Below are 15,826 nucleotides of genomic sequence, written 5' to 3'. Positions count from 1 at the left end.
ATCGGAGGTAAATACATACAATTGTTAAACTTCAGCTGGGCAGGTCGGAGGAAAAGAGAAGTATTTTGGAGTTCCGAATGTTACGTACTTAATATAACGACGCAGTTTGTGTTCAAGATTTCTCCTGCCAAGAAATAAAAACTTGTCCAGAGACTGTAACCGTAAAGAATTAACTTCATTTAAGTGTGTTATCGTCCTGGATATCATTGCCTCAGTTTTCAACCCTTCTGAAGTTCTGTGGTTCTTCGTAGCAGTTTAATTTCTGTTAGTCAAATTAATGGGTATATGTCTTAGTTTAAAAAATAATTCCAGGTAAAATTCAAGCTTATGTTACAAAATCACAAGTACATTTTTGGACGAGCATAAGATAATTAATGTTAGATTTTTCTCTTGGGGACAAACAGGGAATAATGTTACATTTTCAGGAAGATCGGGAATTTAAAGATAAATTACGTTTTCGGGTGAGAATATGGGAATTGAATGTTACAGTTTTGTGTGAAAATGAAATAATTCACCTACATTCGACAAATTAATGTAAACGTTTCTAATGAGAAGCGGAGAATGTACATGACTGACAGTCAACGCTACGTATAAGTCAATAATGTTATATTTTCTGACGGAATTATAGGTATTAATGTTACATTATGGGTGAGGATGGGAGGAATTAATATTACATTTTCTATGGTGGAATGGAAAATTAGCCGTACATTTGTGGATGCGAATGGAGAGGGACTAATGTTGTATTTACGGGTGAGGACTGAGGTAATCCACATTAAATTTCTTTGTATAAGAGTTAAGGTTATAGTCCGTTCCAAAATAGTACAGATAGATTTCAAGTTTATAATGGGGAAATCAATGTTACACTTTCTGATGAAACTAGAGGAAATCATTTTACATCTTCTGAGTCTGCATGGAAAATGTAACATTTTCGGGTTGGTAGCAGTTAATGTTGCTGTTTCAATTCCGAAGTTTGGGGGTGGGGGGGTGGAGTGTAATTACTCTTACATGTTCTGGACAGCGATGAGTGAATTATAGCGTTTGAGAATGGTGGAATATAAATCACATTTTCTGCTTGGAAATGAGGGAATTAATGTTACATTTTCTGAATTAAAATGGGAGAATCAGAGTATTGTTAGTTATTGTGTCAGAATGGGAAATTAGTTGTACATTTATGGAACAGCATTAGGAAATTAATATCACATTTTCTGGGTGGGAATGGAAGGATTTATTTTACAACTATGAGCAAATATTGGCGAATAAATGGGATGAAATATTAAATTTTCTACTAATGTTATACTTCCTGCATGAACATCAAGAGATTCATATTATATATTCACTACATTTTCTGAATGGGAATAGGGCATTATTGAGATTCATGGACCATAAAGAGAAATTAATGCGATATTTTAGATGAGAAATACAGAGAAAAGTAATGTTACAGTGAAAAAAAATTATACAGATCTGAAATACATTGGCAGAGCTTTATTGATTATGATTAATTAATTGTAAAACTTTGCAGAATTACGAAGAAAAAGCTTAAGCATTTTAGTTGGTTTCCAAAACATTTTCCTAACAGTGAATTGGGGATCCATCTTAGAGAACTTTCAATTTAACTGTGAATTAATTGGAGCTTTTTGCGGCAAGTTGTCCAGACACAGCAGAGAAAATCTTTGTTAGGAAAGGATAGGAAAAGGTAAGAAAAAGATTGTGAATAAACCAGGAAGATCAGTTTGGGAATGTAAACTGGTGCAGAATGGTAAAGAGAGAGAATAGAGAAGATCCTAATAAAGTTTTAAATAGAACAATTTATCCTGTTAAAATGGAGAAATCAATGTTATACTTTCTGATGAAATTTTAAAAATGGACTTGCTGGATTTTAAAATGGCTGTAATTGAACATAAAATGTATAAATTGAGTATTTCCTTGGGTTTCCAGCAATTACAATGACAAGATCAAACTTATCACTCCCTAGAAAGAGATAGTTCTTGCATTATATGAACATCTATACCAAGTCAACATTAGCAAACAAGATGTTTACTTCATTCAGTTCTGAATAAAAAAGGCCGACAAAATCCGTTATTGACTGACTCAGTGCAAATGACTTCCCAATTATCTGTTACAAAGCAGAATGATTTCTGTCAAGTGAACATAAAAGCCACCATGTTAACTGAAATTACTGGTTTGTTTAAGTCACCTTCATCTACAAACATCTTTATCTTTTGTTCTGTAAGATAAAACAAAGAACTGCCAATGCTGGAGATCTGAAACAAAAAAAGAGTTCTGATTAAGAGTTACCTGACTCAAAAAATTAACTCTGCTTTCTCCCTACAGATGCAGCCAGACCTGGTGAGTTTCATCACCAATTTCTGTTTTTGTCCTTTGCTCCTCGGTCTGTTTGCAACAGCAGTACAGTAAACAACTCCAGGTTCAGCTAAATACCTGCCTCTGATCCTGCTGATTTTTGGGAAGAAACTTGCATTTTGTTTGGGATGCAAATCAATTCTCAGCTTACAACTATTACACCTTCAACATCAATTTGATAGTCTCTGAGCCCTTGGGATGAGGACACCTATGCAGAGCCAACAGAAAGAACCTCAACTGGACAATGATTTACTGGACTGTTTAATTGAAGTGAACTGATTCTGATATATTTGGTAGGAAGCAATTTGTTTTTCTTTTTCTTTTCTCTTTGCTTTCTTGAATGAATGTGTTTTGAACAATGACTCTGAATTTTGAATGCTGTAATCAACATTGCTTTAACTAAAAAACAAAACAAAAAAAAATTGCTGCATGTCATTTTAAATTGGACTTCACAAACAGGGTTTAGTGAATTTCACCACCACATATTTTTAAGAGATACTTCTGTTATGGACAAGAGAGGAGGACAGAAACAATAACCAATTTACTACCTCAACCCCTGTACATTATTGAACAGAGAAAAAGAGATTAAATATTTTTACCACATCATACATGTGGAGATAGAAGAGATGCACAGGCATAATTCAGTGAGATTATAAAAAGTGATTTTAAGAAACTGCAGAAATTAACACATCTATCAACTTTGTCTTTAAGTTTGTGCAAAAAATTAAAGTCTATTTCTAAACCATTGCAAAAGTGGTGTTAATTGAATTCAAGACTTTGTCCTGAGCTGTATAAATTCACATCTGGAAATCCTTTGTTAAGGAACATCTAGCTAAACATAAAACCGTTTTGTTCATCTGGTACATCTCAAAATTTGAATGAATCAAATATTTGAATCTCTGAAATTAACTCATCATCAATAAATATTTATTGACTAGGCATTCAGATTTATACTTTCCTGTCACATTAATTTCTTATTGTTTTCACCAATAAAATATAACATTAACTTTTCAATCAAACCCAGAAAATAAACAAAATCACAAAATTAAACGATTTTTCTAATATTTTGAACAGGGAACATTTCATTTTATGGTTTAATATGTCAACAATAGATAATCCATAGTTAAAATATTTTAACATAGAAATTTGTTTTGCAAGATTTCACATCAGAAATAGGTAGTATTCTACGACTGCACACCAGAAATCAGAGACCTAGCATTCACATGAAATTGAGTCTCACACCTCATTAATATATTGCAAGTGAGGTGCAGAGGTCAATTGAACATTGAGAATCTGCTCATCCATACTATAATGTTAGACTTACTTCAGCTACCTACGGCTGGGGAGAAAGTAATGGGGGAAGAGGAGTGGGGTGGGGTGCATAGAGAGACAGTCAGGAAGGGTTTAAACAAGGGCTGGCACTGTTCTTCAGGACAATAATGGAGATGGGCTGGCAAGTAAGTATCTTTTTCATATTTGCTTTTTGGTGAAATCCTCCAATTACCCCTTTAGGGCTGCTGGTTAGGCTATATATTGGCATTACTTAGCTGACTAGGCATAGCGCAAGCTGTGTTCTATGGATCTAATTTTAAAATGCTGATCTAAAACAAGTTTACTGCCCCAACCTCCATCTTGCCTTACTCCACCATTTGCATGGTGCCTGTTTTGCAGTTAGATCCTGCATGTCAAAACTGGAGGTTTTCCAATATGTTAAGTATAAAATGTGTGAGCATGCGCCACCCAGCCACATATTGGATGATGTGGTGTGCATTTTTCAACTGAATTAGGCACAGTTCCAATTAATTTCTAATACTTTATCATTCTTCTCAACTTCTGTAGCAGTTTGTAAATCATGATTTTACAGGAATGTCTGCGTAATTTGGTGATGATTGTAATTAATACACAATATGTACTGTAATTTTTCTTTCTACCAGAATATCCTCTAACATGGTGAAAATTCTACCAAATGTATGCTTTCCTAATAAAAATTTAATCAAATCAATAATATAAATCAAAAAACTGTGAATGCTGGAGATCTGAAACAAAACAAAGTGCTGGAGAAACTCAGCAGGACTGGCAGCATCTGTGGACAGAAAATTAGAGTTAACATTTCAAATCCAGTGACCCTTCATCAGAACTTAGTGAGATCTGCTGTGTTTCTCCAGCACTTTCTGGTTTATGCTACCAAATCAATATACAGTCAGGGCCTGGTTATTACAATGTCATATTGGGTAGTTATAATTCTTATTCATTACTGGTTAGATGGTACAGCTATTACGTGCAGTGAAGTGATTTCTGCATTGCACTGATATTATCTTTGTCATGTTATTTAGGTTTAAGGTCACCTGGTGTGCACTTTCACAAGGTGGTTGACATTTCCAGAAGGTAGCATAATGCTGCCTCTTCATGTTCCAGCTGTTATCTCCTAAAGATTACTTTCTGAACTTCAAATCATGGCCTGAGATACCATCTGACCAATATCTATATATGACCCTTGACAGTGACTTTTAACAAACTATTCAACCTAAACAGCATCGCAATTGAACAAAATCCTGTCCTCATTTGACTTCACAAACCCACACAGCTGGGATTGCTGTCAAGAGCCAAAGTCATGGCCAAAAAATTTCCATTTTTAGTTCAAGGTCACTGAGGCCAATTACAGCTCTACACTGGCTGGAATCAGTTAACTCAATCCAAACCAAACCAGTAATTTTCTGGTTTGTCCAGCTCAGATACATGATGAATTGCAACATGTTTAAAACATTTTGAAGTTTAAATGATTTTTCAAAAGTTTATGTTTAGTAAGGTGAACAGCCAACTGTTGTATTGGGGTTAAAACTGTTTCAGAGATAGTAGGAACTTCAGATGCTGGACAATCTGAGATAACGAGGTGTAGTGCTGCATGAACACAGCAGGCCAAGCAGCATCACAGGAGCAGAAAGGCTTACAGTTCAGGCCTAGATTTCTGAAGAAGAGTCTAGGCCCGAAACATCAGCCTTCCTGTTCCTCTGATGCTGCTTGGCCTGCTGTGTTCATCCAGCTCTACACCTTGTTATCTCAGCTGACGTACTGGCCCATTTCCAAAATTCAAATTTGATCATCTCGTAGGATGATAAAAATCTGGAACATGTTCTGAAAAGGATAAATGAAAATTTTCCAATTTAGGATTTATAAGATTTTAGCTGGGCAAAAAAAAAACAAATCAAGCTGTAATCTAATAAAATGATAGAACAGGCTAAAGGGACTGAACGGCCTACTCTTGTGCCTATATTCCTATCTAGACATCTATAAATGGATCTTGGAACATAAGTATAAATATAAATGCACCAAGTCATTTCTCTAGTCAATAGGAAATGTAGGTGCTTGCAGTAACACAGATCTGTCATTCAGCATTGTATTCTACAAACATAATATGACATGTAGAATAATAAAGGCCTTAAGATTTTCTAATTTCCTTTCCTCTTGTACATCTACCAATATTCTTCTAACAATTACTTCAAATAGTTCAATCCCAATCTTTCCTAGCTCTGTTTAGGGGATGAAGAATTTTTTTGATTTGTTCTTTTAATCAAAGCAGTGTTTTTTTTAATAAGCAGATTAATATTGTCGAGATTTATTTCTGCTTTAAGTCATGTAAGCAATTGCATTAATGACCCCACAACACGCATATGCCCCTTAATTGTACAATTTGTTCCACAAGAATAAAATGCTGCAATGTTTGCTTTCCCCATGATTTGCCATTTTTAAGCCATTAATACAATTAGAGCCAATTTATAAAATGAAAAATAACTGCATTTCTGTTATAAATTATTTACGTAATTGTTTAATCATTAAATGCAAATATTATTTTTGCATGTCACAGTGAAGTGACATCAATGAAAACATTTTCAACAAGTGAATCAAAGGAGAAACAGTTCTGAAGTATCACTGGACCCAAAATGTTAACTTTGCTTTCTCTCAGCACGTGTTGCCAGACCTGCTGAGTTTATCCAGCAATATTTGATATTGTTTCTGATTTCCAGCATTCACAGTTCTGTTCCCCCGCTTAAAAAAATAAACAAATAGATAATCTTCTAAACTGCATGCAATTGCTCGGTCAAAATGCATGAAAACAAGTTCACAAATGTATTGAACATCATTTTTCAAGATAGTTTTCTTTGCAAACAACCAGAGACTGACCTGTTTGCAGCGAAAGTTTTTTTAGTAACCACTGCAGTATTTTATCTTCTAAGATGTATTTACAGGATAAATTACACTCATTGATTGCTAATCTGATTTACAAAATAGCCAATGCTACCAGTTTCTTTTGTTTTATCTGAAATTTTACTGCATTTTTTGCATAGCATCATCACAAGATAATCAGTGCATTTACAGATTAATACTTGTCAATGCAATCTTTCTCTACAGATGAATGGCTTCTTCAGAACCAACTAAAGACAAATTGGGCTAAATGTTCGCATCCTATTCTGATTCATTCCCGTACATCTAAGTGATTCCAGCCAGCTTCAGTTTTGTATCTGTTGCAGCCGTGTAGCCTGAACAATATCAAGTTAAGATTTAAATTTTTACATCTATGTTATTGGTTGTCGTACTTGAACATAAAGCACAGAAATTACAGTAGTACATTCATGTACTAAGGTTTAGTTCACTAATTTGAAATTTCACTGTTATTTTAGAAGACACGCTAACGTTTTAAAAAGACAGATTAACATCTCTGCTAACTAAAAGACTGGTATTTATGGCACGCTCGTTAAAACATCACACAATGTGACTCAAGAGCCGAAATTTGTAATAATAGGGAATAACAAATATGACAACAGAATGTTTCATTATCAGCTGTAAGCCATTGAGACCTCAGTGAGGGACGTTGGTGTTCTACACCACCAATGCTTGTAAAATGTTAAAATGAAATTTAGGTTGCTCCCTTTGCTAAATCAGTGATAGCTGACCACTAGTGGAACTGCTCCGGCAGATAAAAGGAATGATTGAAGATCTAAATTTTGCTAAGATCTAAGCTTTAAAAGCTGACTTTTTGCAACTTAATGAAATAGCAGCGTTTAAAGCTAAGTTTTCTAAGACAAGGCTGAGGTTGGTTAACATAAACATTTAACGTCCAACTCCTTTTCTACACTAATTGAGGATAGTTTTTTTAGTTCTTATATTTAATACATCTCCATTATCAGTATTAGGCCACCATAGCAGTTCGAGGTCAAACCCGATCTGTCAGTCTGTTTACAGGGGTTTGTGCACCTTGCCGGGTGCGATAACCACTCCCAATTCGCTCATGCGAGGACTTGTTGCAAGAAAATCGAATTGCAGAAATAAATCAGTAGCGTCTCAGAATTTGTAGATTACTTCACAACTGTTAACAAAAATACAATTTAAAAATCAATTGAAAGTACTGAAAAACAGAAGTTGGAAATCTGCATTCAGTTCTCATTTTTATCTCAGCTCGAAGTGATTTATCTCCTGCCAGTTAATTGTCAGAACATAAATCAGTCATAATTCTTGAGAAGAGCTTGTCAACGATCATTTGTTTATTGTGCATTTTGTTCAATGTGCATCTAATGGTTCAGGAGAATTCCAAGGTTTCAGGAGAAAGAGTATAATGTGTCAGGTCGGCAGCGTTTCGGAGCTGGCACCCTTTCTTCCAGGGGTAGGGAATGCTGATATTTACTCCATTGAGCGGGGGTGGGGTGGTGGTGAGATTGGGAATGCCCCATCGAACACAACATAGTTATAGGAGCCGGACTATGTATCGTTGCTTGATTCTCACAGCTGAGGCTGTAGTCAGCAGTGTCCCTTCACCCCTGTTTAACAACTTTAGACTTTGCCTTTTTTAAAAAAGTACTCAATTAGCAAATGCAAACTAACCCCAGTTATTATTGCATGTCAATAGGTTTGTTTGGTATGTGAAATTAAACAAACTACATTGATTTGGATTCTGGGCAGAAAAACTCGAAGAACGACATCACCTTTCGAAGTTCTAGTCATTTTCCCACTCCATGCATCAGGATAGCAAAATATCACTAAGTATCGTTACACAGCTCCGCAGCGAACTGTCCCTTGTCTTTTCAAATCCACACAATGTTGAGAGATGATCCTGTGAAAATATTGATATCAAGCTATTTTAGTCCTTGCTTTAATATTGTAATACAGTACCAGAAATAGGCGGGATCGCCGGACTGGATTGAATTTTACAGCTGCGGCTGAGCCACTAACGGGGATTTGTTGTCCCTCTGTCCTCCCTTCTGCGATTCTAACCCTGAATACTCCATAGACGATCGGAAGTTTCAGTTTCGCTCAACAGCGGACTCTGATTCCAACCCCGCAGTCAAACATTCCGCGTGTTTGGTATAACATACAAATGAAGTTGTTTCGATTCTGCAAAGTTCTCTTTTGCTGAGGGTGGTTCCATAATACTGTGAGCGTTCCCCGTGCATCTCCGTGCATTCTCGTTGAAGTTCCCTGCGTACGCATCAACGGCAGCGAAAAGGTGCCCAATTTCAATTAACAACCCAAGAACGCGCACTTAACACTGTACACTGTCAAAGCGAAAAGGCCTGCGGGTTGCGGGGAGAAACGGAGTGTAAAATGGAACTCCTTGTCCCTGTCGGGTTAGGTCGACAAGCGGCAGAACGAGACTTAATTCACGACCCAATTTCTACTCTATCACCTAAGACGATACACGACTATTTAGATTTCTCTGGTGGTGGTCAGCAGATTGTTTGCAGTTTACGCAGAAATTAATTATTTTACAATTCTAGGACTGTCAGTGAACAATGATTTAAGTAATCCAGAGATGTAACAATATCCCAGATCGATCTCTAACCCATAGCGTTGAACGGGATACATGATTTATACAATGAAATAAAATGTGCTTATTTATGTTCAATTCAAAGTTGCAGAAAATAAAAATAAAGGGATTCGCCCGAGTAACGCTGATTTTTTTCAGCTTTGGATACAGCAGATGCTGCCGCCGGTATTAACCCTAACATTAAAAATGTTACCAACTGGGCGAGGAGCCCTGAGCATGCGTATCCAGATGTAAGACTAGTCGCTGCAGTATAAATGCAGCAGAATGGCTAGTCTGCTAAATCAAATATTACAAGACTGAAATTCTCCATAACCAACGGAGTATTACATGAATTTTTGGGAAAATAAGATATTTTCACAAACAGAAAAAAAACTTTGTTAAACGTACGTCGTAACTTGCTCCAAGATGGACCAGAGTTCCTACGTATTGAAAAGAGTGCACATTCCACTTTAGAGTGCATGCAGATTTTGATGCAGGGTCGAATGTACGAACACGTCCCTCAATGTTATAAAGATTTCCTAATGCAGTTCAGTGTCAGTGATCTGTCTGCATTTGTTACATTTGGCCGTAAGTATACATTTTCTTGCAATCATTAATGTCTATAGATTCGTCTATGTAACAAAGCGTCTGTAGAAAGATGCGCATTACGTACACACGAATAGATTTGCAATCCTGTATGCATACAACTGCATATACAACGTATGTACATGAAAAGCATGTTCAGCTGAGGGTGTATGCATTTATCTGTACAGCTCAGATCATGCAGATCTGCATGAAGTTCAGTGTGTGGATTCTTCCTGGGTATTTGTGTATATGGGATTTTCCTCTACAGTTGAATTTGTATTTGTATAATTCAGTGTTTGAATATTTGCCTGCAGTGAACTGGCTGTGGAGTTCAACTGTGTGCAGCTTTGTCTACAATCTCATGCGTGAATAGAATTGTCTCAAGGGTTTCATTTATTTCTGACAATTTACCAATAGATCACTTGTACAGATTTACTCATAAGAGCATGTAGTTTTGCTTGTAGAGACTACCATACTCATCATTATATTACAAGTCTTTTTTGTGCATATACTCACAACTGATAATAGAAAGAACTAATATGATATACACCTTTCATCACTCCAGGATTTAATGAACTTTTGAAATTAGCCACTCTTCAACTGTAGAGAAATATAGTACTCAATTTTCAAAGCAATGTCCCAAGCACGACAATTAATAAAATGATTAGCTAATCTGTTTAATGACATTGACTACAGATTACATAATATCGTAATCTTCTTCTAACAGTACCCTGGGATCATTTATGTCCATCTGAAAGAACCAACAGCCATAGATTAATGTCTCAGAGAGATGACAGCTCCAACAGCGCAGCACTCTTTCCGTGCTATATTGGGATCAGTCCAGGATGTGTGTACAAATCTTTGGATTTCTGCTGGACCTATCATATGATGATTCAGATGCAAGATTGCTAAAAGTAGCAATTAGCAACACTGGAATTCCCTAACCCATCTCTATTTTGGTTTTGGTATATTGTGACAAATACATATAATATCAAATATATCCTCATATATGTCCACATATCTGCTTGTTATAAGTATTAGATTGTGCACTATGTCTTATTATGTAAACTGTGATCATTTTCATTTAGATAATCTAATACATGTTAATATTGTTTATCAAATCAATGTCCGGTTACATGTTTGTAGATAAAGGGGAGTCTGTACTTGAAATTTCAGAAGGTATTTGACAAGATGCCAAATGAAAAGGTGATTACACTAAGCAGAAACATATAATGTAGTGGATAACACAGTAGCATGGATAGAAGATTGGAAGGCTGGTAGCAAACAGAGTATGTGTAAGTAGGTAATAAAATGTGAGGCTGGATGAACACAGCAGGCCCAGCAGCATCTCAGGAGCACAAAAGCTGACGTTTTGGGCCTAGACCCTTCATCAGAGAGGGGGATGGGGTGAGGGTTCTGGAATAAATAGGGAGAGAGCGGGAGGCGGACCGAAGATGGAGAGAAAAGAAGATAGGTGGAGAGGAGAGCCCAGCTCTTCCCCCTCACCCACTGCATCCCAAAACCAGTCCAACCTGTCTCTGCCTCCCTAACCGGTTCTTCCTCTCACCCATCCCTTCCTCCCACCCCAAGCCACACCCCCATCTACCTACTAACCTCATCCCACCTCCTTGACCTGTCCGTCTTCCCTGGACTGACCTATCCCCTCCCTACCTCCCCACCTACACTCTCTCCACCTATCTTCTTTACTCTCCATCTTCGGTCCGCCTCCCCCTCTCTCCCTATTTATTCCAGTTCCCTCCCCCCATCCCCCTCTCTGATGAAGGGTCTAGGCCCGAAACGTCAGCTTTTGTGCTCCTGAGATGCTGCTTGGCCTGCTGTGTTCATCCAGCCTCACATTTTATTATCTTGGAATCTCCAGCATCTGCAGTTCCCATTATCTCAGGTGGAGAGGAGAGTATAGGTGGGGAGGTAGGGAGGGGATAGGTCAGTCCAGGGAAGACGGACAGGTCAGGGAGGTGGGATGAGGTTAGTAGGTAGGAGATGGAGGTGCGGCTTGGGGTGGGAGGAAGGGATGGGTGGGAGGAAGAACAGGTTAGGGAGGCAGAGACAGGTTGGACTGGTTTTGGGATGCAGTGGGTGGAGGGGAAGAGCTGGGCTGGTTGTGTGGTGCAGTTTTTATTATCTTGAATTCTCCAGCATCTGCAGTTCCCATTATCACATGTGTAAGTAGGTCTTGTTCTGATTAGCAGGATATGTTAAATGGATTACCACAGTTCAGGGGTTTTAGCTTTTACCACATTATATCAATTACTTAGGTGAGGAGAGTGAAGGCATAGTACTTTTGTGGAAAAAGAGAAATGATTTCACAGAAGGTAGTTTAGGCAGGGTCATTAATGTTTTTAAGGTGAATGTAGATAGACTTTTGTTATGCAAGAGAAGTTAGAGTAGATGGGAATGTAAAATTTGAAACAGAGATCAGCCTTGATCTCCTTAAACAATGGAGCATGCTCAAGGGATTGCATTACCTACTTCTGCTCCAAATTTTGTATGTTTGTATTTGCTATACAAATTTACATGTTGAATTCTATAGTGTACATTTGCTGAACATTTTATTTGAAATTCCAGGTTTTGAATAATGCAAGTGGGATTCCACATGCGCACTAAGGATTCATCCATTGTCTGGTGTTACAAAAATTAAATATTTTTACACCTTATAGAGAAGTGAATATTTACAATTTACCCGTAGATCACTTGTACAGATTTGCTCATTTGCTACAATGAATACCACTCACAATGATTTTACAAAAAAAACCCACAAGCAAATGCAAGTAGAATATCTGCTCACTTCCAACTATATAACACTGTCTGGTACTCTTTAAACTGAACATTCTGCTGAATATGAACTACATGCAGTATTGATGTCATGGTAATATTGCATACTCTGGCCACATGTTTCCAGATCAGAAGAATCCAAGTTTCTTTCCGTATTTAAGATGCATTTCATCTGGTGTAAATTATGTAGGCAGAATGATGAACACATGCCAGATATAACAGTAAATAACATCCTATGTTTTCACTTTCAACTTTTTTTACAAAACAAATTCCCATTTACATCAGGTATCCAAGCTACCTTTGCAATTTTGTCACATTATAATCACATTCTTACCGCTGGAGTCACATCAGCACCTTCACAGGCAGGAAGTGTAATTGCAGCACTGTTTTTGTAGTACAGGGTGAGCAACAACTGAGGCACTATTGCACTCCTGAATATAACCACATTGTGATTTGTTTACATAGGCAATTTCCATCATAAATTTGTACATTCCTATAATGAAAACACTATGCATGCATATATACTGATTTCAATAGATAATAGATATTGCAAATCACAAGGCTCATCCATTCTATTGGAAGCTACATGTAAACATTTCTTCTGGAGATTCTCACATCGAAATATGTTTGTCTGTATGTTTCCCTGTTATGCCAGCAGTTTGCATTCTAATAGATATTTCATTATTTTGTTATAGCCTCCTATTGCTCTACCATGGGTCCTGTAGTATTGTTTCCACAAAATCACTCAATGCCTTTTGGAAAACTTTCCCATCCATTTTTCCTGGTAATTGAATTTCTGGGTATCCAAGGTAAGGCTTTAAAATACATATTTCTCACTGAAATATTAAAAGAAAGGATCAACTGAGTTATATTTTCTCTCTTTAATACATTCCTTAAAACTTTCACTTCAGGCCAAAGTCTCTTCGAAAGATGAGTTTGAACTTGATATTTTTGCTCAGAACTATATTTCTGTTAGCTGAACGCAGATTTTAGCAAGTGTCTTGGAATGCACCATATGACCAACATGGCTGATTAGACAAAGTACTCCAGTATTTTTACTTAACTTCAGCATTGTATCAAATTTTTAAAAATCCAGAAGGCAAACTTGAAAAAAATCTATTCAAATGTTCATTTGTTTAGCTTGCAAGGCTGTGGTTTTGGATACAAGTAACGCTGAATTACAGTGATTGATGTATGTATGTATGTGAGAATGTAATGATAGCAAGTGTTTGGTTTCAACTTTTCTCTTAATGACAAGAGCAGCTTGATGTTTGTTACGTTGGTTTGAATGGCCTGACCATGAAGGAGATGCAAACAGAATTAATATGAAGTGGGATGCTAATATAGGCCTGAGTGGTAGGATACTGGGTAGTAGAAGATGTAATTAATAGTGATCTAAAGATGAATGACTTCAGTTGTACAGGAAGGCATTACGGGGGCTGATGCAGAATTGGAGCGACAAACAGGATTTAAACATTTCTTGGAGACAAAAAGTTAGAGCTTTCCATCGTGCACTCATCTGGGCTAGGAACAAAACTTGATCTTCTTTTGGCAATATTTTCAAGTTTTGCACTACCAAGCAATTATTTATCCATTTGAGAAAAGGATATAAGTGGGATGGCATGGTGAATTGCTAGTGTAATAACACGATTGGAAATAGAATGCTCTACTGCGGAGCAGGACAAAAATAAGCAAGACTGAGTGTGTTAAATTAAAACATTTTGAAAAAGGAAAGGTAAAGTAGAAAGAAGTTCTGGTTATGGTTTGTAAGTAAGATACTAATAATATGGAATCGACACGGAAAAAGTAATCTGCAGTGTTTCTGAAAGATACCGCACTGTGATAGTAATAGTTATTGTGTTCGGACATATTTGTACAGGTGACTGTTGAAATTTGTAGTCTCATAATCCCTGCTCACGCGCAGGCCCACAAACGGCGCAAGCGCTGGCTAACGCTACCGCACTCTATTGGTTCGCAGCGACAGATGAGCCCATTTCCGCTTCCGTTTCCCAGGTGAGTGGGGAAGGCAGAAAGAAGCTGCTCTGGGCTACAAAATGGCGGCGACTAAACCCTGATGTCTTTTAGACCAAAAGGAGCAGCCCCTCCCCCATATTTCTCAAATCCTAGCTTCCATGTAGAAGTTTAAAACTAAGCACACATCCATCTCACCTCCCTGGGAGATCTAACCGAATTCACCGCTGTCTAAATTTACACCTTTCCTCCCCTCCGCTCTTCCAAAACAAGTAAAAGTCAAGTTCAAGTTTGACAGCAGATTTAAATAAATTAACATAAAACCTGAATATATTTTAGCTGTAGCTTTGGAGCGAAGGGAGCAATTGAAACAATTTGAAAAGTAGGATACTGGAAAGGATAAGGATGCTCGGAGATTTTAGGATTTTACTTAATTATGCAATTAGTTATTTATTTTTAAAATTGAAGTTATTCAATTTTTCATAAGCATTCATGAGCGCTAGTTTTGAGTGAAGACAGTGGAAAAGGAACACTAAGTTTAAAGCTGACAGATTCTTCTTGGAAGGAAAAATGATCTTATTGAATTAAATCCAATTTCAAACAAATCTGTAACTTACGGTTACGTAACATGTGAAGGAAGCACTCAACAGCAACACTTCTTTTCCCACATTTCCAGGCAACAGCAAAAGTAGATTTTTTTGGGAGGCAGACATAAATGAGCTTTTTAAAAAACTTTTTTTTCTGATGGATCCTCGGTCTCCTTCCCGCCGCCATTTTCAACAGTTATGATTTTTTAAAATAGTTTAAGTACATCGCTAGTAGATTCTACAAAAAAAACATGATGTTGAACTTTTGTATTTTTGTTCTTAATAGAAGAAAACATGACACGTTTTAAAAGGACGTATCTTTATTCGATCCCTTTCTCCCCGTTAGAACTCGAAAGCACTTTAAACCAATAAATGAATTCCTGCCGGTGCAGTTAATAATTATGCTAACCACAACATAACGAAAAACGGATTAAAACAACACCAGAATGTTATCCATTTTAACTTGCAAACAAACACACGTGTATATGTGCATGAAATTATTTTGGAATAAAGAAAGAAAAGTCACACGGAAAGGAGCTAAACAAATCATGATTTAATATTGTTACTTAATAATTAAACTTAAAATCACATTGTATGAAGCGGCGACGGAAGCGAGGATGAAGCTCTGCGAAGTGGCGAGAAATCGGCAGCTATCGGTGTACTCTTTTTGCTTCTATTTGTGACACCAAGCTAAACATAAACAGCGCGCTGATCCACTTGTGCAACACCAAGA

The 15,826-nt window shown here is 37.0% G+C and overlaps 1 protein-coding gene across 2 annotated transcripts in view; it reads right to left on the bottom strand.

Moving 5' to 3' along the window:
* wnt7bb (wingless-type MMTV integration site family, member 7Bb) overlaps window positions 1-15,470 on the bottom strand; it is a 151,403-nt gene extending 135,933 nt beyond the window's left edge. The window contains exons 1-2 of one of the 2 annotated variants that reach the window (XR_007249311.2): window positions 15,124-15,470; window positions 3,326-8,464 (exon numbers count right to left, since the gene is read on the bottom strand). The gene's annotated coding sequence lies outside the window, so the exon portion shown is untranslated. Of the gene's footprint in view, window positions 1-3,325; window positions 8,465-15,123 lie in introns of those variants that run through there. The other variant, XM_048548375.1, reaches the window with a different exon arrangement.
* Window positions 15,471-15,826: the final 356 nt, after the last annotated feature.

The sequence above is a fragment of the Stegostoma tigrinum genome, chromosome 18 (assembly GCF_030684315.1).
Source record: "Stegostoma tigrinum isolate sSteTig4 chromosome 18, sSteTig4.hap1, whole genome shotgun sequence".
Lineage (NCBI taxonomy): Eukaryota > Metazoa > Chordata > Chondrichthyes > Orectolobiformes > Stegostomatidae > Stegostoma > Stegostoma tigrinum.
The sequence above is the reverse complement of the archived record's forward strand: the minus strand, read 5'-3'. Positions and strand labels throughout refer to the sequence as shown.